The 25,373-nt window shown below is 34.8% G+C and overlaps 1 pseudogene; it reads right to left on the reverse strand.

Moving 5' to 3' along the window:
- Positions 1-1,644: 1,644 nt before the first annotated feature.
- The window catches only part of LOC144281732 (cytochrome c oxidase subunit 7B, mitochondrial pseudogene), a 101,910-nt pseudogene continuing 78,181 nt past the window's right edge, over positions 1,645-25,373 (reverse strand).

The following is a 25,373-nucleotide window of genomic DNA, read 5'->3' on the forward strand; positions in this document are numbered from 1 at the left end:
ATAAATAAATAAAATCCCAAAACAAAAAAAGAAGGAGAGAAACTCTTCCAAATCACAACTCATTGAATGAAGGAGGTATAATAACATGTACAAATGAGATGAAAGTGTTTGAAGAGGAGTGTCTTCTAGATCCGTGCTGGTGGTTTAGGTTACAAATAACACAGCATAACATAAATAAGACAGTAGGGTTAATTTAGAAATAGTCAGTGAACGTTGCATATCACTTCATGAAATGCTATAATGAAATCTCCTACGTGACTATACGGCAGAGAACTTAGTGTGCTTCATTTCCACATTGAATACTGGGGAAGCTTCTTTAAAACCTGGCCTCCTTTCGGTTGCTTATCTCATTGAAAAAAAGACATCAACCCTTCATAACCCAGAACATGAAATGAGAAATCTTACTAAAAACAGCTGCAGCTGCTTTTTCGTGAGAAGAGGAGGTGATGATGTGCTAACAGATGCTCAGCTTCTCCCTTAGTGACAAAAGCATATTGGTGATCTCGAGTAGGGCTGGCATCTCGAAGAAAGCAATTAGGTTCTTCATGAGTGATGGTGGTAAAGAAACCAAAGTAATTAGGACAGATTAAAGCAAAGAAAGATAAATATCTTGCCCAAACAGAGGTCGAAGCTACTTGACCACAATTACTTTGGCAGAAACAGAGCAGTACATATGGTCATGGGCAGCAGCGCCTTAATATCCCAAGTGCATATTTCATATAAAAGGGTTATTAAAAGCCTATGACTTAAGATATCTTATGTAGTCACATCATAAAAGCATATTTGCCGAAAATATTTGCTGATGGTCTTTGAAAAGCGGGGATGGGTATGTGTCAACACTACTATTTTTTGAGAAGAACTTTTAAACTTTATACTATGAATATACTCCCAGCAGACTCTAGAAGGTAATAATTATGAGTTTGAAATTTACTCTCTGATTTTATACAGGTGTTATCTAATTGGACTGTAAAAACTCCTTTTTTTTCTTTTTTTTTCCCAGACACATTTGCCAATTTCTACATTTTTGCTTTTCTGCTAACATGATATAGTCGGGCTAACATACTGAGTATTATCTACTGGCAAAATACAGGAGAACAGGCAATAATACATAAAATTACTTAGTTTAGACATTGCAACCAATAAATACCCCTAAAAGAGTGGCTTATTTGTAATCTTTCTTTTCTTCTTCTTCTTCTTCTTCTTCTTCTTCTTCTTCTTCTTCTTCTTCTTCTTCTCTCTTCTTCTTCTTCTTCTTCTTCTTCTTCTTCTTCTTCTTCTTCTTCTTCTTCTTCTTCATTGTCTTTAAAAAGGAAATTAGAGCTAAGAGTGATTCTGTGGTTCTTTTTTCTCCCTTATAGTTCTAAGATCAGAAAAGTGAAAAGTTAAATGAGAACTATATGAACTAGTGTCAAAGGCACAGATTAATAAACCAGCCTCCTTCAACAGGGATTAAATTTTCAGCTACACTCTATCATGGCCAGCTTTAGGTTGATAGGTATATTCTTATTTGTCAGAGAATGCCAGACCTTTCTCTGATAGCATGGCCCTCTCTCCACCAGCATTCACATGGGTGACTCTTTTTCTTCCAGTTTTTATTTTAATTCCAGTTAGTTAACAGAGTGTTATGTTAGTTTCAGGTGCACTTTATAGCGATTCAACACTTTCATACAAGGGCTTACTCTCATTTTGATGAAGTCGAAGATCCTAAAATTATAAGTTGGAATTATAAGTTAATGCTGAAACTGCTGAGGAAAAATGGACTGATAATAAAAGAGACAATTTTTGCTACTATTAACTCTCCTTGTTTTCCTCCTCTCACACACATATTTTAGATGTTTGGTCCCTTTGGGAGCTTAAGACAATTTTGCAAAGATTGAAAGGCTCATCTACTTTACTCTGAGATTTAGGGAATGCCCATGTCCAAAGCCAATTCAATGAAACTCCACTGAATTTATATACGTTTTAAATTTTCACTAAATCCTCCAATCTTTTCTCAGTTCTATCTCCCGCCAAGATCATGGTGATCCTCACAACAATTAAGGCTAAAGGTAAGATTTCTGATGTTGTCTTTTGGAGAGTCTCCTTAATTTTTCCTTTGATGATTCACTATCCACAGCAGTCAACAATAATTTAGGCATTGTACACTAAATATTCCAAATCACATTTTTCTTCTTTTTTCCCCCTTTTTCAAAGAATGGAATTGGAGCCAAGTAACTGAAATAAGAAGGAACAGAAGATAACAACAGTAATTGAAATGGCAGGGCCATTAAAAGGCATCTGAAGGAGACAACTGGGTAGCTCAGTGGTTGAGTGTCTGCCTTTGGTTCAGGGAGTGACCTGGTCCAGGGATTGAGTCCCCCATTGGGCTCCCAGCATGGAACCTGCTTCTCCCTCTGCCTGTGTCTCTGCCTCTCTCTCTCTGTGTCTCTCATGAATAAATAAATAAAATCTTAAGACAAAGGCATCTTAAGAATAACTCAACAGAGAATAGGGGTACCTTAAAAAAAGATTTGTTCTTCTACTACCTGATTTTGTTTAACTAAAGTTTAAAACATTCCTCAACAAATGCAATCACTGACATGATTATTACATTTTGTATTTTCCTCATGTGCAGATGATGAAAAAACTAATTCTTAAATCCTTTACTTTTTAGATGATAGTTACATTATCCATGACCTGAGAAAATTAATAAAAAATAAACACACCTAAAGCATGGTTAAGACCTAATTTTTTAATGTTTAATTTTGTTTCATTTCTTAGAGGTACAAAAGTCATTCTTGCTTTCACCAGCAAAATATGAATTTTTGAGAGCAATGATCAAAATTGCTCTTACTTCTTTTTCCTCAAGCTTCTACTTCAATTCCAGTTAGCTAACATACAGTGTAATATTAGTTTCAGGTTTAGAATTTAGTGATTCGTCTCTTCCATTCAACTCCCAGTGCTCATCACAAGTGTCCTTCTTAATACCCATCACCTGTTCCACCCATCCCTCTGCCCACCTCCCCCTTGGTACCCATTACTTTATTCTCTATAGTTAGTATTTGTTTCTTGGTTTGCCACTCTTCTCCTCCTCTATGTTTGTTTCTTTTGTTTCTTAAATTCTACATCTGAGTGAAATCATACAGTATTTTTCTTTCACGGAGTGACTTATTTTTGCTTAGCATAATAGTCCCTTTGCTCCTTCCACATCATTGCAAATGGCAAGATTTCATTAATTTTTATGGCTGAGTAAAATTCCATTCCATATATATATATATACCACTCCTTCATCCATTTCATCAGTCGATGGACATTAGGGCTCTTTCTATTATTTGGCTACTGTTGATAATACTGCTATAAACTTAATAACTTAATATTTTGATATAGAGACCAACTATGCATATAAAGTTTAGCATGTGACTTAGACAAATAAGCACATTGGGATCCTTGGGTGGCGCAGCGGTTTAGCGCCTGCCTTTGGCCCAGGGCGCGATCCTGGGGATCCAGGATCGAATCCCACGTCGGGCTTCCGGTGCATGGAGCCTGCTTCTCCCTCTGCCTGTGTCTCTGCCTCTCTCTCTCTCTCTCTCTGTGTGACTATCATAAATAAATAATAGTTACAAAAAAAAAAAAGAAAAATAAGCACATTGAGTACAAATACATCTGAAATTTCAAGACGTGTATGTATACATGACTTTATGAGAAGATTTACATAGAGGCTAACAGAAGGGAAAATAATGATAACTTGAAACACAACAAATAAATTAAAACCTATTGTGACACATTTAGGTTTTTAACATCAGTAATTTCACCAGTGAATTTTTCTACTATGATTAAAATTCTTCCTTAATCCTCACATTTGGATTCCAGATGTGATAACATATAAATATGTCTGTAGTTCCATTGTGAGACTAATGAAATAATTATAACACTCAAAACCATCAAGAAATATTAAATATACACTTTAATACAAATAGATGTCATTATTTCATAACTTTCCTGACACTCAATATAGTTAAATAAATGATACTATGTTTAGATCATGAGCAAGGATAGAGCTAATATTTACTTGATAAAGACTAATGTCAGCTGTCCTTAGACATTTGAACCTTAATTAAAAATTTAGAAGACATAAAAATAAAAATGAACACCAGGTATTAAATAGAAAGGACAATAATCAAATTGGTTCATTGTTTTAAAATTTGAAATGGCTCTGGGAAACAAACAAGGGGTAGTGGAAAGGGAGGTGGGCGGGGGTTGGGGTGACTCGGTGACAGGCACTGAGGGGGCACTTGACGGGATGAGCACTGGGTGATAAGCTATATGTTGGCAAATTGAACCCCTATTTAAAAAAAATTTGAAATGGGTGGAAGGCACGTATGATGGGGAACAGTGGATAATTTGGAAGATATTAAGAGAAAGACCAAAGCATTAATTTTGATATGCATTTTGCTCCATATTTATTAAAAATGAGAGTTATGAAATTAAGCTAGTATTTAGGAATATGTGTCTTACGGTAAAATAAATAAGGTATGAAACCAAATGACTATCCCTATAATAAGTTAGTTCTGAGAGGATTAGAGCCAGGACTAGCATAGGTTGGAATTTGAATTAAGATGAGGTAATGTATATGAGAGAACCACTAAAAGAAGAGACAACTTTTAATAAACAAAATACACCCACAACTCTACAGGGTTTTGAAAAAAAAGTAATTTTGGTACTTTAAATAGCAAAAATGTTTCCACCTCAAACCAAGCACTGACAAGCAATATATAATAGTCTATCCCAACCCTTCATGAGAATACCTCTCATATAAACACAGAGCATTCAAAATTGGTGTCAGTCCTCTAATCTTAATAGAAAGCCATAAACCATATTCTATATGGATTTCCCACTGATTATGTAACTCATATGGGTGGATTACAAAGCACAATTCTGGACAAAAATACCCTTCATGCTGAACTTGAAGTGGGTTGATAACCTCTGGAAAGGTAGGACTTTTTTCAAACTAACCCTATTATATACCTTTCATTCAAGGACACAGTGACTGCAATGAACAGACAATAATCTAAACAAATTGAAGGCCATTGCTCAGTTCACATTTGCTGAGTTTGCGTGACCGAATGAATATTTTATCCATCATTCCACTGCCATCAGCTTTCTGATTTTTACATTCATGGGATGTCATAACTAAAAATGCTCAACCCAGGAGAATGTAGAAGGTCAAGGGAAAATATGAAAAGCATTTTCAATTCCTTAGTCATGGAGGGGAAAATATTGACACTCTGAGCAGTTGAGTATAACAATAATATCAGTACATAAGGGATGTAACTCTTCATGCAATAATAGATTCCAAAACACTCAAGCTGCATTCAAAGCATCTAACGATCAGAAGAATGGGAAATATGGCTGATTCCTAAGGTCTGCAGAGATATGCATGCTAAACATCACCAATTAAGCCAGGTTGTTTTACATCCAATTTTGTGTCTTTAAACCCTATCATACATAAAGCAAATATTTTATGATGTCCCTTAATTATCTTGAAATCATATCTACAGAGGATATAACTTACCTAGATACACATTTTCTAAATATAACCTAAATGTAGTATAGAAAATGGAGGAAGTAAAAATAATTACGTATAATAAAATGTATTTACTATGCAAGCTTAAGCATTTTCTACCACAGCAATAGTCTGTAAACTAGAGAAGACATACCTCTGAAGACACACAGAGACTTTTTAAAGATTTTAGTGTTTAGTTTGGGAAAAGTTGATTATGACTCAAAATAAAATTAGTGGAGTTATAGCTAAATGTTTAATTATGATCTCTAAAAGATAGACTCATGATTACTGAAAAATGTATTTTATCATGAGCATTATAAAAAACTTATTGTTTTAGTTATACTTCATAATTACAAATTAATTAATGAAAAATACCATAATTTGGTTATTCTTATATGATAAATAACTTCTACTAGATCTGTGTCATTTTAAGCTGAACTTAGATATCTTTGTTAGTCCATTTTACATAATACATTCAACAAAGTCGTCTTTTTCCCTTTAAATAATATAGTGGCTCTTATCATATGCTTAAAAACACATTTATATGCTCATTTCTTTTTTTTTTAATATTTTATTTATTTGAGAGACAGAATGAGTGGGGAGGAAGAGCAGAGGAAGAGGGAGAAGCAGACTTCCTGCTGAGTGGGGAGCCTGTTACAGGGCTGCATTCCAGGATCCTGAGATCATGACCTGAGCCTAAGGCAGACGCTTAACCCACTGAGGCCACCCAGGTGCCCTGATATGTTCATGTGCAGGAAATTATAGTAAACCTCCTTTTTCTACAGAACATAAGTCTTACTGGTTGAATGAAAATGGAGACTGCTTTTTCTATTACTTTATGTGATAGGTATTTCTTGTATGTCAAATCTGCTGGTCTAAGCACATGTATGATGAAAGTATTTATGTGTGGACTCTAAAAAAAAAAAATAAGGGAAAGGAACACAAACTCATAGGAAGAGAGATCAGGTTTGTGATTACCAGAGGTACAGGGTGAGGGGGGAGGAAAATGAGGAAGATGCTCAAAAGGTACAAACTCCCAGTTATCAGTAAGTACTGAGAATGTGACATACAACATGATGCCTACAGCTAACGTAACTGCTGTGTTATATACAGTTCAAGACTAAATCCTATGAGTTCCCTTTACAAGGAGGGTTTTTTTTTTTTTTTAGCTTTTTTCTTTTTTTCCTTTCTTTTCTTTTTATATCTATATGAGAAGGTGGCTAACAGCTGAAGCTATTGTAGTAATCATTTCACAGTATATGTCAATCATCATCATACTGTATGCCTTAAACTTACATAGGGATACATGTCAATTATTTCTCAACTGGGAAACCTGAGAGAAAATCTCCCTCACCATTTTTTTTTTATTAGCAGAAGTATATAAAGATAAAATAAATAATTTCCTAAGCTTTTCTGTTTTTTTTTTAATAAAGGAATAACAGATAAAATTATCTGTTATTTTATAATTCTTGATAAAAGCCTTGGTTACATTTTTCAGAAAATACAAAATACTGGGTAAAAAATATATTTTAAAAGCCCTATGGTTTATAGTCTTTGCTTTCAAAGATTTAGGGTAAACATAATCAAAATGTCAGCCTAAAGATCATTAACAATCATCAATGCTGCTAATTCACTTTTTTTAATATTTTATTTATTTGAGAGACAGAGAATGAGTGGGGAGGAAGAGCAGAGGGTACATACTTAGGAAGTTTTGGGTACATACTTAGGAGTTCAAAAAAATTGAGTGACATTGCTTTAAGAAAGCAAAGTTTCTCAAAATAATCTTTTTTAATAATGCAAAGTAGAAAAATAATTAATGCTAAATCTTGCATTTATCAGAACAGTAATAATTATCCAAGAAAACAGCTAAAATCATGTAATAAAAATTATCATACTGTTTACTAATGAGTTATCAAAATCTGCAATATATTTAATTATATACCAATAATACTTGGGATAATAACTCATTCAGAAAAAAAGTCAAAGTGTTATGGACTAAAAGAAAAATAGTTAAGTTTGAATTCATACACATATTTTTCTTTGTTGCATAAATATATATTTGAGATGTCAATTTATGTTCCTAAAAAGGAAGAATAATTATTTCAAAATAATTTTAGCAGGCAAGTTAAGCAAAAATGTTTGAAGACCATTTCACTGGAGGGCAAAAATACTGTATATTCTCTCTCCCACACGTCCCCCTACACACACATACAATTTTCCATAATATTCGTAGGACAGAACAATTGCTTGTAGAAACTCCTAATTCCCATGGTAAACCTTAGGGGCAAGATACCTGCGTTCTAATGGAAAATGGAAATGCAAATATTGAATATACATCTTTATATTCAAAGATAAACATAATAAAAAAAACAAAGATAAACATAAGAAAGGGCAAATAAAAAACATACACTATAGAGTTGATAAAATAATACATCATAAGGAAAAATATTGCCTGAAAACTCAGAGGAAAACCATATACCTAAATTGAGATTATTTTGAGATAAACTTAAGACAGATACATTTCCACTTTTATGCCAACACAGAACATTAACAAACAGAATCTTTACAGCCAAAAAGGAACAGACTATAAATTACAAACATCAGGAAACATGAGAAGGATATGGTATGAAATAAGAATGTAAGTACTATTATTTATTTGTCTTCATGTACTCAGTCATGCATTTAATAAATATGTGAAAAGACATGAATTGAACAGTAAAGATATTATAATAACAGAAAGAATCCTGAGACTAAAATCCTAATGAAGAGGTATAATGTAATCAATTAACAATAGAGTCATGTAATGTTACAATTGTCATTAGTTTTGGACAAGAGCAGCCCGTGGTAACCTCATGGAAAAAAAAAGTATAGTGACTTAATCTGATTTAGAAAGTTTTTTGGGGGGTGCCTGGGTGGCTCAGTGGTTAAGCCTTCAGCTTGGGTAGTGGTCCCAGAGTCCTGGGCTCGAGGCCCACATCTGGCTCTCGGCTCAGCAGAGTCTGCTTCTCCCTCTCCCTCTCTCTTTCAAATAAATAAATAAAATATTTAAAAAAGAAAGTTTTCCTGGGATTGAAGATAGAGCTGAGAGCTGAAAATTTAATGAAGCAAAACAAAAAGGGAAGGGGCACAAAGCTGGGAGAAATAACATTTGCAAAACCTCAAATATTGGTGGTAGCAAGAAGGCATGATACAGGAATAGAATAATTCAACATTAAAAATATGATGCAAAATTACTAAAAATAAAACAACTGAAAAATCAGAATTGTTACAAAGAAATATATATATAATCTCACATATACTTTTTTGTTGTAAACCATAGTAATAGGTAAACTGTGAAACAGTTATGAGTAGGTCTCCTGATTCTGAATTTTGTAACTATTTTAGATTGTCTTGAGGATTTTACTTTTTTAATTATACCTATTTGTGTTGGTTTTGACTCATCTTCTAGTCCGTTCAAATTTTAGCATTCCCAAGTTTGTATCATCTAGAAATCTAATTAGAGTTCAGTGTGTTAGAAAAAAATATCAACCAGCCTATTAAAAGATGTGACAACATTCCAAGTGTATCACTAGAGTTTTACTTCATTATACTCGTAAAGGTCAGTGCTATTAAAGCTTATCATATTTTTAAAAAGATAGTACTACATAAAAGCTGGATAATCAAATAATGTTCAGAGGAAGGTAGTATTTGAGTTGCATTTCCACATCTCACACACAAAAAAAAGGAATGGATTTATTTCATGCTAAGCATGAAAATTATCTCCAAAATGCTTCCTGTTTAGTAAATGGTGCTGAACATGGCCATCTCTCTTGCCCTCTTTTTCAGCCATGAATAATTAAACTTGAAAACAAATACAACTGAGAATAACTCAGCTGAGGAATACATGGATGACTCAGTTGGTCAAGCAACCAACTCTTGATTTTGACTCAGGTCATGCTCTCAGGGTACTGAGATCAAGCCCCGCATCAGGTACCACACTCAGCAGGGAGTCTGCCTGAGATTATCTCTCTCTTTCCCTCTTCTTCTGCCTCTCACCCTGCTTGCACATTCTCTCTCTCTCAAAATAAATAAATAAATCTTTAAAAACCTTCAGTTGAAAAATGGTCAAGACATAGTTCCTGTGTCTATCTGATTTTTGAGATAAAATTTGGGTTTTTCATTACATAAAGTCTAATAGATACAGATGTATGTAGAGGTTGGTCAGCATTACTTTTACTTAAAAAAAAAACAAACTTTTGACTCAGCTGGTAAGTAATGAAAAAATAAACGTAGAAGCTCAAATATACGTGATGCTGGGAGTGAAGGCAGCTCCTTAATCCTTCCTTATCTCTTGAGAGGGTGCTTCTGAAATTCAATGGTCTCAGCAGCTAACATGGATAAAGATGCCTCCTGGGACAGATGAGTCCCAAAATGCATGTTACCTGCTGTCTTCTTTCCTGTTTACATCCAGTTAGGGGTAGGGCACATGTCACCCTATCTAACTCTGGCTTTACTTCTGGGGTTTACAATTTCTTAGGGTTCCATCTCATAATCCATTTTTTCTTTTAGATTTTATTTATTTATTCATGAGAGACTGAGAGAGAGAGGCAGAGACACAGGCAGAGGTAGAAGCAGGCTCCATGCAGGGAGTCCAACGTGGGACTCGGTCCCAGGACCCCAGGATCACACCCTGAGCAGATGCTCCACCACTGACCCACCCAGACATCCCTCATAATCCAATTTGATCATTCTCATAAAGTATTATATATTATCCCACCATTTCTGGGTTATATATTTAATTTCTTGCTGTACCATTTATTTCTTGATTCAGTGTAGCAGGACTTGCTGTCACCTGTGAAAAACTGGCTTTAGGATCTTTCTCCTTCAAATGAGAACTCAGAGGATGACAAAGACTACAGATTTGATCTAGGGCTACAACAGTTGGTGAAGTCTGTTCTAGACCAAAAATCCAAACCAGTGATCTTTTTATAATTCCTTTTGTAGTTCATGTAATTCTAATGCTTTATGTGAGTAATGCTAATTATTTCACTAGAATGAAGTTAAAGTTGTTTCAGAAGGCCTTTTTTTTTTTTTAAAGAGAGGCAATTGTGATCTAGTAATACTAATGATTACTTCACAACCTTTTATCTATTATGAGATCTTTTTAAACCTGCATCGGATTTAACAAGGGTAAGTAATTACTCATAAAGTCACAAAAAATCTTTTGCAATTAAGAGAGCTAGTCGGTATGTATTATTGACTAATTAAATTCAAGTTAAAAAGCACATACTGCACAACTGGAGAAAATAACTGAAATAATTAACTGAAATAATTGGATTTATTTTAAATCATCTAGATTTACTCTGCTTATGTGATATAGCTTGGATTTAGTAAACCTATCATCTACTGTAAATCATAGGAAATCATTTAAGAGATAATTTTTTGTTTGTTTTAGATAAGCTAGTTTACGTTATGTCATAAAAAATAGTCACATGTGGGGCACCTGCATGGCTCATTCGGTTAAGCAACCAACTCTTGATTTTGGCTCAGGTCATGGTCTCAGGGCTGTGAGATCAAATTCCTTGTCAGGCTCCACACTCAGTGCAGAATCTGTTGGAGATTCTCTCCCTCTCCTCCTTCCCCCTGCTTGTGCTCTCTCTTTCTCTGTCTCTCTTTCAAGTAAATAAACAAAAAAGTCACATGTCCAAAAATCAATGTAGGAAGTGGAAGACAGTATATATTTTTACCTGCATTCATTTTATTATGTACTGTCTTTGTATTGCAATAATACTTAACAGGGGGCTCTGTTAACTTATAGAATAAAAAAGAGGGAAGAAAAATTGCATTCCAATTAACAATGATTTATTTATCCTTTGAGTCCTATTTATAATGTTTATTCTCTCTTGTAGTATAGTGCAAGTTCAGAAAGTACAAAAATTACTGAGCTGTTATGAATAATATTTTTCTGTTCTTCTGAACGTTGTTGAAGATAGCCATATCCACCACTGTTAGGATACTAAATCCGCATCTAGAGTGCCCTCCTCATGATGAGGTGACAAAGCACCTTTTAGAATTTGCAAAGTACTAGCTGTGAAATTCCTAAGCAAGATTTACATTCAAGTTCCTCTGTCTACTACCATAAATGGGAACCAGATAGGTCTCCATTAACTCTGAAAGTTACTGGTCCCTTTTTGGCAATATTGAAATCAATGAATGCCTTAAAATTATTTTTTCCACGAATATTTATTAAGACCCTCCCTACAGTGTTTCAAGCCTGATTCTAAGAATTAAGAATGTAGGGAGAACCTTAGTAAACATTTGTGTACAGAGAAGTCACATACCATTGATGGAGGTAGCTTATAATTCAGTAACTGCATAAATACCCACATGAGAAATTGGAATAGATGTTCAAGTGCCATCCAGAATGTAAATCAAAACGATATGGTATAACGACAATGTGACTCCACTAGGTTGAGTGGTTAAAAGAATGCCTGTTTGAGTGGATAACACATACTCTAAGTTAGACCTATTCATGGGAAGATCAAGTAGAATGATATTCTAAGCAATTGCTCTAAAACGAGCATGTGCTCCATGCATTCAAGAAACCACAAGAAAGACAATGTGACTGGAACACAGAAGCAAGAAAAAGAGAATTACAGGGTGAGATCATCTTTCAGGCCTTGTGAGGAAGGCAGATTATGTAGATCTGTTTTAGCTAGAAGTTTAGGGTTTATCTCAAATGTCAATGGAAGATACTGCAAAGAGTTTTGTGCAGCTGTATGGAGGTAACTGATATTGAAAGTCAATTAATTACTCCAAGAAAAAGTTATGGTCATTAACACAGTGATAGTATAGCTAGTGCAACAGTCATTATGAGATTTTTTTATACAGGGAAAACCAAGTTACTGATATAGCGGGGTGAGGAAGGTAGTACTCAAAGACAACTTCTCAACTTTTGATTGAGCAACCTATTGGAAGCAATAACCTTTATTGAGCCAGACAAGATTGAAAGAGAAAACAATAAGAGTGTCAGGAACAGGGATCAAGACATTTTGACATGGTAAATTTGAGGTCACTATAAGAAGTCAACATGAGCCTGTTGAATAAGAAATCTGAGGTTCAGAGAATTCAGATATAAAATTAGGAATTGCTGACATACAGTCCATGTTGATGGGCAGCGATGGGGAAATTAGTGTTGGAGAGAGTAGGAATAACTTCTTGAAAAAGAGAGAGGGAGACTTCAGAGGCAGAGTATGAGTGAAGAGACTTCACCTGGTTGGTAAGTGTAGGGACATTTTATCCATGGTAGCAAGACAGAAGGCAGAGAATGCCTGTGCCATGTGCATCTGCTCTTGATGAATCAGTCCATTCAGACTGGTTCTGTTTCTCAATGAAGCATGAGCCAAGGCCAGTATCTGAGAATAAAGAAAGAATAGAAAAAGGAAAATTAAAATGGATATAGAAAATGAGCAAGAAACTTGGGGTGGTAGAATTTTTTTTAATGTAAAATACACTCAGATTTCTGACTTAACTATAAAGAGATCATTTGAAATTTGTAGCCCTGAATTTAAGGTGAGACAAATCAGTTTTGATGTGTGCAGTCATAGAGAAGGAGAAAATTGAATTTAATTAGGTATCAGGTAAAACAGATGGAGAAGGGGAAGGGAGTTAAAAGTATTTGCAAGGGTGTTGGTATAATTATGGAGCATTGACTCCAACTTGAAAAGGAAATAAGTGAAGACATAGGTTGGAGAAAGAGTAGTTCATGGAAAAAAATCAACTGGAGTTTTCGATAAGATCAAAAAGTTGTTAAAAAAAAAAAGGAAACTGAATTAGAATGATAGAAAACATGTTCAGAGAGCGGTTCTTTGTCTTGTTTTAGTTTTGTTTTTTCACCTACCTTTGAGTCCTAATTTAAGTAGTGACTAAAGCTAAACAAAGATAAAGCAATATATTCATTTCAGAGGGCTTTAGAGGTAGTGCTGTCAGGATACAACTGAGTTTCTGCTATGAAGGTGTAGATGGACTTGCAGAAATAGTTGGAAAACTTGAGGAAATTTGCTGACCATAGATCTTATCAGTCAAGATATGTCATAGGCTAGTTTCAGAGGTTGGATAAGCATAAGGGATTATGACAGATTAATACATATGCATAATGTGAAGTGGACCTGGAGACATGGGTTTCTAGTGGTGTATAAAGTGGAGGGGGTGTCTATGATGGAGAGATTTTTAGTCATGTACGGGAATATATAAGGCTTAGAAAGTTCATCATGATAGTCTCTTGAGAGAAAGCAGCAAATCAGTTTAATATGGATGGTGTGGGGCCTCTGAGAAATTTTCACTTCAGTCTTGTGGGAGTGGTATCCAAGGTGCTGATTGTGACTGAGGGCCTTTTTTTTTTTTTTTTAAGATTTTATTTATTTATTAAGGAGAGACAGAGAGAGAGAGAGGCAGAGACATAGGCAGAGGGAGAAGCAGGCTCCCTGCAGGGAGCCCAATATGGGGCTTGATCCCGGGACAATGGGATCAAGACCTGAACCAAAGGCAGATGCTCAACCACTGAGCCACCCAGGTCTGAGGGCCTTTTCAAACGATGGTTTCTTTAGGTGAAAAGTTCTACTCAGGCCTTTATATTCAATAACCTTGCTCATTGGCACCCAGCACTCCTCCAGTAGGAGCTAAGAAACTTCCTCTTTGGGGCTCCTGGGTGGCTCAGTGGTTGAGCATCTGCCTTCAGCTCAGGTCATGATCCCGGGTCCTGGGCTCAAGTCCCATGTTGGGCTCCCCACAGGGAGCCTGCTTCTCTCTCTGCCTGTGTCTCTGCCTCTCTCGTGAATAAATAAATAAAATCTTTTTCTTTTTTAAAAAAGAAACTTCCTCTTTTTTAAAATGGCAAAATACTGTTGTGGCTGTCCTGAGAGGGACTTGGATGACGCTTCTCCTCTGGGCAGCAATGCTGTGGAGAGAAAGAGGCATATGTGATGTAACATCTGTGGGTATCTTCAGCTATAGTTAGTCCATAACTTGTAACGATCGATCTTAGATCTGTTTCATTTTGCAAAAGAATTAAGATGTGATGTGTATATATACTTACACATATAAATACATCATATATATTTCTTATATGTAAGTACATTTATTTACAAATCAAAAAAACACATATTGGCCCTACTATATGCATTTTACATATATACAAAATATATACTATTAAAATAAATTTAAAATTTTGTATGTAAACATTCTAATAGTTTCCTCTCTACAAAGAGCCTGCCTGTTTAAGATTTTTGGAACATGGCCACCCCATCTTAGAGACCACTCAAAATATACACAGTTTTAGAAACTCACTATCAGAATTATGTTAAATTAATTTAGAATTATAGTCAGATCATTTAATATATAAAAATATGAGGATGCATTTCATTTTTGTGAAAAATCATAGGAAATCTCTAATTCACAGAATAAGTAAGAATGAACCTATCCAATAAAATGTTGTTGTTTTTTTTCAAGAGATTAAGCTTATGTTCAGCTTTATGAAACCCGATTTCTGGATTTATTGTCTAGTACAAGATATTTTTATTTCTTTGCCCCTGGCTGCTTTCAAAGTTAACATGGATACAATTTAAATGCTTTCTGATGCTCCAGATTGTATGTGGAAACATAAATCGAGCATGTGTGATAGCACAACATGCAATTTGATTCTAAGTCTTCACATGCACTATCCTTCTTTATCCCAGTTGTCCCTCCTTGATTTGAAACCCAATCATTTCATATGTGGTTTGCTTCAATAACTTTCTTTTCTATCTACTCACACTGTCTTTCACCTTTGACCCAATCTGTGACCCATCACCACATTTCTATTCTAAATTTAGGTCTTGTACGTTGTTAACTGTCCTGACTGCAAAGGTGCTGCTGATACTTATTACATCAGATTCTAATCTCTCAGCAAAACATTTATTGTCCTAAACACTTTAAAAAAAATCACCTGGCTTTCTATATCAACTGATATTTACCCTCTTCTGTGTACAAACATAAGAACTTGACTTCAAAAATTTCAATTTTTTATTGTACCTTACACAGTTTGTTTTTATTTCTTATTCTGTCTTTTGTTTGATTGTGTCTCTTCAGGCTTCTCCATTTAAGATTCAGTCTGTATACTTTGGTAAAGAATCTGTATCTCCCCAAATTCTTTTTTAAGAGGAAAGTATACTTATTAGTGAGAGATTAGCTTAAGTGAGACCAGAACCATGAGTATGCTCAATGGCACAAAAATGGACCCTAAAAGTGTTTCCAATGGAAGATGGATGCTGGAAAATGGAAGCACTTGTGTTTAAACTGGAATATGCAAGCTTAAAGATGAGACATGGGTTCGGGCTGAGATGTTTAGCATAATAAAGATAAGGACTTGAATGTCTCTGGAAAAACCAAGAGAGAGAGACTTTTTTTTTTTTTTTTTTTTTTTTTTTTAGCAAGGTTGTCACTTATAAAGAATACATGAGAAGACATCTGCTTAAGGATATTGGATATTGGAAAATATATAGACATGTCTAAGGAGATTTTATTTTGTAAAAATGTATAAGTTTTTCCTCTACATACACACTTTTAGTTACTCTTTTTCAAAAAATCAGAGAGGGACTGATACTTATTTTTGGAAAGATAGGAACAAAAATGGCATACATTGCTTCAGGAAATAGAAGATGAGAGGTTAGCTGGAATTTTAGACACAAAAGTCCTAAAAAGTCCATCTGGGTGCCATCTCTTTAAAATATCCTTCCTTAATGTTTACACCTTACAGTGCTCCTCTCTAAGTCTAGCTTTTCTGTATGAATTGCTGTTTTATTTTATTTTTTTAAGATTTTATTTTTATTTATTTATTCATGAGAAACATAGAAAGAGAGAGAAGAAGAGACACAGGCAGAGGGAGAAGTAGGCTCCAGGCCGGGAGCCTGACATGGGCCTCGATCCCGGGTCTCCAGGACAACACCTCGGGATGTAGGTGGGGCTAAACTGCTGAGCCACGGGGGCTGCCTTGAATTGCTGTTTTAGAAAATATTATAGCACTTATGTACCACCATATATAATTACTCAATTATTCTATTTTATAAACCTAATTTTCTACATTATGCCACAAGAAGTTTGAAGATGAGAAAATATAATCTAAATGTTCTTTAGGCCTTTAAAAATCTGGAATTTTGACATAGTCGACTCTGTCTAATCATTAGTATTAGGTCATTTACAATACATAGCTTCCTTATACATTACATAATAAAAATTCTAAATATTAAGATTATTACTTTGTTCTTATTCTAAGTAAAAATGGTAGGAGAGTTTACTGTACATGCAAGCAATATTGCCAGAAAACTAGAATCTTGCATTTTTTTGTCTTCATTTTGTATTTTAAGCTATTTTATAAGCTATCAGCACTAAAAATCTCCAGATATGGGTCCTAAGGATAATTTGGTATGGACAGATGGATAAATGCTTGCATAATTGTTTGAGACATCCAAAAGGGTGCAGAGTTTTGGTAGTCCCTCCTCAGCCCTTAAGTTGCCTATGTCAGAAAAATGTCATCATGATTAAACAAAGAAAAAACATGATCCAAATCTAGGCCACAAATAATAATGCTGTGAGTACAACATCCTAATTAACTTTTTGTGTTGTTTGAATCACTTGTCTTTATTTAGTTCATATTTCCCTCCATCTCTTCTAAAAGTGAAGTAATGAATTTTTTATTGATATTAAAAATGTGCTGCATTGGGGCAGGTGACTGGGCTAAATGAGTGATGGATATTAAGGAGAGCACTTGTGATGGGCACTGGATATTATATGTATGTGATGAATCACTAAGTTTTATTTCTGAAACTAATATTATACTTTAAATGAACTAACTAGAATTTAAATAAACACTTGAAACATAAAAAAATTAATTATTTTGTTTTATTTCAATTTTTATTTAGACAGAGAGAGAAAGCAAGGGGGGCGGGTAATGAGGAGGGAGAGAGACAATCTTAAGCGGGTTCCACACTTAGGGGAGAGCTTGACCTCACAACTCTGAGATCATGACCTGAGCTGAAATCAAGAGTCAGACACTTAACTGACTGAGCCACCCGGGTGCCCCCCCTCCATTTTTTTTTTTTTTTAATGTGCTACATTGGAAAACCTGATTATTTCTAGATTATTATAATTGCATTAAGAACAGGAATTCTAGGGCACCTGGGTGGCTCATCTGCCTTTGGCTCAGGTCATGATCCTGGGGTCCTGAGATCGAGTCCTACATCAGACTCCCTGCACGGAGCCTGCTTCTCTGTCTGTGTTTCTGCCTCTCTTCTCTCTGTGTGTCTCTCATGAATAAATAAATAAAATCTTAAAATAAAGGAACAGGAATTCTAGACCTTTCATTGCTACTAATACTAGTGAGTTTTGTTTTCCAGTACCTAACTGTATGAAAAAGCAGTAAAATTATATAATATATAGAATAATCCATTAAACATTGTTGAATAGCATAAATTGTCATAGCACCAGAAAAGAACCATTGACTAGAATTGCGTACTACATGATAGCTCACTATTCATTAGTGGATATATGAAAATTTGTAATCAACCTAAGCAATTTTCTTAAGGCAAAATATACTGAAGTGAAATCCTTGAAAGTAGAATTAAAATGCCAAGAAAAAATATATATATTGATTATAATGAGCCACATTAATTCTAATCAACTTGTCCCAACACTTGCCGAACTCTCTCAAGCAGTTAAATGGTTCTGATATTTTATAGATAAACTTCAAACCCATTTTGTTGCCTGACTTACCACAAAACTAGTTTTGTTGAACACTTGGAATTATATTTGCTGTTGCAAATGTATGGCTTTGATAATTAGAATCTTAAAGACTTTTGTTGATATAATAGTAGTATTTCAAATGTTATTTCCCCAAATTATCAGAAAAGTAAGAGAGAGTAAAAGTAGAACACAAGGCACCACCACTATTTTCTTGCTTTTGCATTCATTGAATTATGATAAAGAGGAGTATAGAGTAGCAGTCAGTGTCTGAGAATGCCAGAAGGAACCTAAATGTCTACCAGTGAATCTATATCTGCTAAATGGATTGCTACTTTTCCTCATTTGATTTACTTTCTTCCTTTCCCCCAAGTTGCTACATAATTACAGTTCCCTGGAATGATTTTAAAATGGATTAACATTCTTCTTAAATATATTGCTGATATAAACTGGTCGCTTTTTTTTTTTATTTAGGGATGACATCTTTTGAAATAAAACATTAATGATTTTATAATTAAATTAAATTATACAGTAATTATTTGAAAGTCACAATTGGCTTTCGAACAGAAATTGATCACATTCCTAGAGCCTGGTGACATACTGTGCATTTAATGATTGCCCAGTAAATGAATAACGAAGAGTATACAGATGCAGCAATCAATGAGCACATTCACCAATATATATTTACTAACTATAAAAATACCTGTATTATTTTTGAGTCTAGTTCCACAGCTAATAGGATGACATAATCAATATAAAGCTCTTGAATTACTGAACCAATTACTTTCTGATGACATTTTTAGGATTTTGATGAGAAGAGGTATTCATCTAATCTATCAAACTCTATAAATTGTATACATATATGCAAAACACAATTCATATGTGTCTGACTGTGTGCCTGTGTTTATCTTTCTATCTATCCATCTATTTATCAAATCAGCAATGACTTTCAGAAAGGGAGAGAAAGGGAGTTGAATATGGGGTTTTCCTCACCGGCTTAACTGTTGCACCATTATAGAAAACAAATGAGAGATTTCGTGAGGTTTTTAAGGAAGCCAAATATTTTGGAATGCTCACTATTTACTGATCTTGAAATAAAATGTAAAAATATGAAACTGCTCTACATCTCAATGTAAAATAAAAGTCTTCCACGCAACTGATAAGAAACTCTGCTGATTTTGGTTGTGCTAACATAAACAGGCTGGAAACAACCTCTGGATACCCAAGATTGATCTGGATGGATTAACCTTGACAGCAGATAGCAGCAGTGCCACACATCATACACACCGTCCAACATTTTGCAATGGAAAGGTTGCCTGAGGCAGCATATTAAAAAGACTGCAGTGCAGCGTAATACTTTGAACTGTTAAAGATTCCAATGACTGCCACCATTGCTATTTCCCCCTAATCAATGCTTTTAATATTAGATGATTACACTGTTTTTGGTACTGCATATTTGTGGCCATGTATTGCTCTATTATACACTAAAAGCATTAACACTTGAAAATATTTATGTTTGCTGTATTTTAAGTTTGTGGTAAGTAATTACCTCAAATTAGTTCTATTCTCATTGCTTTGTGAACTAATCAAATATACAGTGGCTCACCTTTTCTTCAATAAACCGCCAGTCTGCTGTGTCCTCATTAGTTTAATTCTACACATCTAGACTCCTTAGCAAAAGCGGCCATCCGTGACCCTTTAATTTTGTGATAAGAGGCAAAGTATCTTCTATAAGAACCGTACCCTACAATTGCTCTAGCAATGCATGGTCATTGGCATTTTTGAGTTTATGGCTTGTCTTCTATGTATGTCTTTCCGAGTATCTAGGGCTTCCTTTCTCTTATTATTTACCATGAAAAACACAGCAGTCTTCTCCAAACATTTGTACACAAGTCATTAATCAACTAATTAAATGAAAACTTTTTTTTTCTTAAAAATTAGTACTAAGTATGTAGTACAGTTTTAGGCATGAAGAGACACAATAAATAACATTAAAATAACCTTCTAATCTAAATGTACAATACTGGCCTCACAAGGTTTAGCTCTACAATGTATCTTTTTTGGTATTTCTAAATTTTTGTCCTCTCTGTACTTTGCATTATATATATATATATATATATATATATATATATATATATATATATTAGAACATGTCTTCTTTCTCTACATTTTTTTTTCTTTCCTTGATGTCTAAAAATGTAAATCTAATCTGAATCATCCTTATATTTATTCATATCTTTATTCAATCAGTGGCTAAATTCTCATCTACCTTAATAAGGTTTTTCAAAGTCTTGTTTAGCACCCACTATACAAATTCAGGCCCTCATTATCTCCCACAATAGGCAATAGTAGATATCTCCTAAAGAGTTACCTTCCCCTTATCCTTCTCTTGGTATAATCAATTCTAAAAATAATCCCGAATGCATTTCTTAGAATTCAAGTCAACACCCAGACCCTACACAAGCTTGTGACAAGCAGTGCTTGAAAAATAGCTTCCATATGATTAAATAGACTTTAATTTCCAATTTCAACACAATCAATTTGAGCCAATTCCATCAATGGCAGGCACATTATTGTTAACACAACTGTCTGCCGACCCTCAGCACCTACACTGTTACTATCCTAGACGACCCACACTGGTTCTTACTAGCTTGCTCATAATTTTCTTCCTTTTTTACATCTTGCCCTTCTAAAACTCTAATATACATATGCTAGACTATTTTATAATATTCCACTGGTCAATGTGGCTGTGTTTATTGTTTTCACTTTGTTCTCTCCCTACTTCTTTTTGGGTACCTTCTGTTGCTCTGTTCTCATTTTCACTAATCTTTTCTGCATCTGTTGTCAATTTAGTAAATATATATTTTTATATATGCTCATATATATTATTTATATATTAATATATATATTTAGAACTCCAGTTTCTAAAAATTCTGTTTCTTTTTAAAGACATCTTCAAAAAAAAAAAAAGACATCTTCATTTCATTCCTCACTATCTTTAGTTGACTTAAAAATTTTTTAAAAAATATTTTATTTATTTATTCATGAGAGACACAGAGAGAGGGAGAAGCAGGCTCCATTTGATGTGAGACTCGATCCCAGGATCCTGAGATCACGACCTGAGCCGAAGGCAGACACTCAACTGCTGGGCCACCCAGGGGTCCCTACTTCAAATTTTATAATGTTTTTATTAAAATCCTTCTTTACTAATTCTGCAATCTCCAACTCCACCCCTATCCCCCAAGCCTTCAATATTTACTGTGAGGCTCTGGTTCCTCCACCCTCCTCTGGCTCCAGTGGCTTCCACAGAGCATGTTGGGAAGCATGTAGTTCCCAGTATTGTAAGAATTGAGACTCTGGATTGTTTACTCTGCAACCAGGGTTTGTTTTCTAGAATAGAGATACTGCTTTTTTACTGAAAATTCTATTCAGTTCCCATTGCCTTCAAGGAAAACTCCAAAATGCTTATCATGATCTGTTTATGGTTGTCTCTCCACACTCCTCTGTACTATACAAATGGTTGGCAAAAAATTGTATTTTCTCACCTTTTATCTGTTAAAACCCAAATCAAACAGAGACTCATAAAATGAGCTTTTGAGAAAAATACAATGGACTAGAGATGTATATCGTCAATGATCATTTTGTATCCAGTCCAGGGCTTATTTTTATGGTATTCTTAAAATTATTTTAATTACGTTTTCACACAGTGAGTCTTACAGAGAAAGCAAGTTTTTGAAAACGCTTCTTCATTTGAATCACAGAATTCTTAAAGAGTTCACTAGAACCTGCCCCAGAGGTTCTGAACTGCAGTCTCTGTCACAGGGGTCTGCAATCGCTCAGTAAGTAACAATGAAAGAGAGCCATGGTTGCAAATCGCCGTACTGAAAGCCAGAAGATTGTATTCCTATATTTCTACTGTTTAATATAATGCCAAAACTTCAGTTGACAGTCAGGAAATCTTTTTTTTTTTTTTTTTTTTTAAATGATAGTCTTCTTTTTTTTTTTTTTTTAATTTTTATTTATTTATGATAGTAACAGAGAGAGAGAGGCAGAGACACAGGCAGAGGGAGAAGCAGGCTCCATGCACCGGGAGCCCGACGTGGGATTCGATCCCGGGTCTCCAGGTTCGCACCCTGGGCCAAAGGCAGGCGCCAAACCGCTGCGCCTCCCAGGGTTCCCGTCAGTCAGGAAATCTTTGTTGAAGTTATAAAAATAAGTTTTTTCTGCATTTTACATATATAATTTACAAATATATAGTTACATATATAAAGTTACATATATAAAGAAAAGATAAACTTTTCTTAAATTATATTTGTTTATAACTATTTGTTCTGACTCACTATCATTTTAAGAGGGGATCTGATCTGAGGTGGAACAATCAAGAATGTCTATGCATTTGTGATGCTTAAATTAGTGTCAATAAATTTATTTTTATCCATAATATACTCACACACAAAATACTTGCATATTCTGTTCTCTGTGTTCTCTCAAATTCTTTGTTTCTGCATAAGGGATTGATGTTTTCATCAGTCATATATTTCTTCATAAACAATATTTTTCCAAATATAAGACATTGTAGCAAAACTGTGGGAACTTTATACTGTTTGGCTTTATTAAATGCACATTAGCTAATCTAACATGACCAAGCTGTCACTGGAGAATACGCTGAGAATTATAGAAGAAAATAAACATTCTCATATTTAAAGGAAAAATACCACTATCATTATTCAAATTAAAAGGTAGATGTAAACCTCACTGTACCTCTGCAATCCCTCTGTATTTTAGTCTAGTGATTAGTGATGTAGACATATAATCCTATCTGATATTCATTTTTATTTTTATTTGGTTTTGGCAGACTTGCAAACCCTTCAACCAAAGATTTGACCACAAAGAAAACAGAACTTAAGAACTAGTCATCCGACATCAAAGTATTAGTCAAGCTGTGCTGTGTCTGCTTTGATAGTAATGCATTTTTGGAAATTCAAAAGCTTCACGAATAATATATTTTAGAGATAAGCCTGTGGCCTACATTGGGTTTGGGTAACCTTATTTTAGAAAGCTGCCCTTGCTTTACTTTCAAATAGGAAAATCCAGCTGTATTATTTTGCATTCTTTGCACTAGCAGAAATAAATTTAATAATTTGAATGAGGCTTTTCTTGTCTTTCAGTGTTGGTTAAGTCTTCATTTTCCAGACTAAATTATTTCCTTCTTATTCATTCACCTTTTCAATGATCACCTGTTGAGTACCTGTAATGTGAAAACATTGTTAGAAGTCATTTGAAATGCTCACAATATGGGTCATGATCCTTGCCCTCTAGGAGTCTTAGGGTAGTAATAGAGAGCAACACTACAAAAATAGCCACAGAAGGTTAATAGACAATAAAATCAGCACACGTTTATTCTAGTCTCTTCAAAACTACCAATTATATATTAAGCATAAGTGAGTAATTTGAACCTTCTGGCTCTCAGCTTTTCCACCTGTTCTACAAAAATAAGTTAGATTGCATTTTCAGCAACCATTCAGGTCCAGCTACAAGGCATGTTCCTAGTTGGCTTCATACTTGTGCGGCCAGATATGAATCATTTGCTCACTATATCCTCGGCCATGAAATGAGAAGGCAGTGTTGACCTTTCCTACCCTGGGTAGATACAGCCCTAAAGCACCCTGTGACCACAGTGGCATGCTTTGTTGTGGAAGGGAAGACACCATGCAAGTCTTTTCTCCAAGGACTGCATTTAAAAAAAATCTAGACATGTCAGTTTTTATTTTGGACAAAATAGGAAGAGAGCCGCTAAATTCTGTAGCCATCACGTAAAGTCTTTAGACAGAAAATTATTCTGAAAATTAATTTTTGCTCCACAATCTTGTTTATTCTATTCAGAAATAAAGAAGACAAAGACAGCTAATGAGAATTACCATGTATAAAGTCTCTGTTATGATAAGTTGGGAATTCAGCTTATGATGCACTAATTGATAGCCGACTCAGCTATCAACTATCATTTAAAACATTGTATACCCAAGAACTTCCTAACCTTTGTGTTACACTTATGCTAATATTTAATCTACAGTTTCTGACACTGTATATTTTTGTCAGTAGCTAACTTCCTCCGAGTCCTCAGCCCAGACAATTATAAAAACCTTAGACTGGTCATATGTATCCACAGATTACGACTGTTTGGTAATTCTTGCTGATGGAGTGAAAAATAAAATATAACCCTTGAGGATTGTTCCTGCAATTACTGGCAGAAGGTTTGCTCTCTGGAGCCATCCATAACTACAGGCCTCAGAGTAACGTTTAAGTTTGTTCAGGTTACAATGGTCTGTTAAGTGAGAGAGGTAGAATTTTATCTGTCCATCTGGCACTAGTTTGGGGATGACTTAAACAAAGAAGCCTGGTCTCCCAAGTTGTAAAAATGCTCAGAGGAATTGATATTTCAATACATACATACCGATGCAGATACATGTGTGCACACACACACACACATGCACACACATTTTATTGCCTCAAGTCAATTATGTACTTGGGGCTTTTTCATCTGGGTACCTTATATGGTAGCTCATCAAAGGTACTCCCAGAACTTCTCATCTCATCTTCTCCCCTACTCCACACATCTATTTTTCAGGAAATTCCCAAAATATACGATATGAGACACATCCTCAGTTGTTCTCCAGAAGAGTTGTACTTTTGTACAATTCCCTCTCCTTGCACACAGGTGGAATCTGTGATTTGGTTTTAGCCTGCACAATATTTAAAAAGCTGAAGATATTTTTCAAATGTATTTTATAATACTTAACCAGTTGATTTTAACTTACTCAGAAGGGTGAAATTCTGTGCGGGCCACACTTCATCAGACTAAAGCCCCTGAAAGAGGTACTGGTTTCTCCCTAGGTCAGATTGATCCTTCTGCTGGAGTTGAAGAAGAAAATAACCATTATCACACTAGCTATGTAACAAGCCACAAAGGAGGACAATGCAAGCAGACTAGGATATAAGGAGGACACATGCAGGCTGAGAGCCCAAAAAGAAAATGGGAACTTCAGTAAATTCTGTCGACAGCCTGCAAGAGGAGGTTGGAAGT

This window comes from Canis aureus, chromosome 13 (genome assembly GCF_053574225.1).
Source record: "Canis aureus isolate CA01 chromosome 13, VMU_Caureus_v.1.0, whole genome shotgun sequence".
Taxonomy (NCBI): domain Eukaryota; kingdom Metazoa; phylum Chordata; class Mammalia; order Carnivora; family Canidae; genus Canis; species Canis aureus.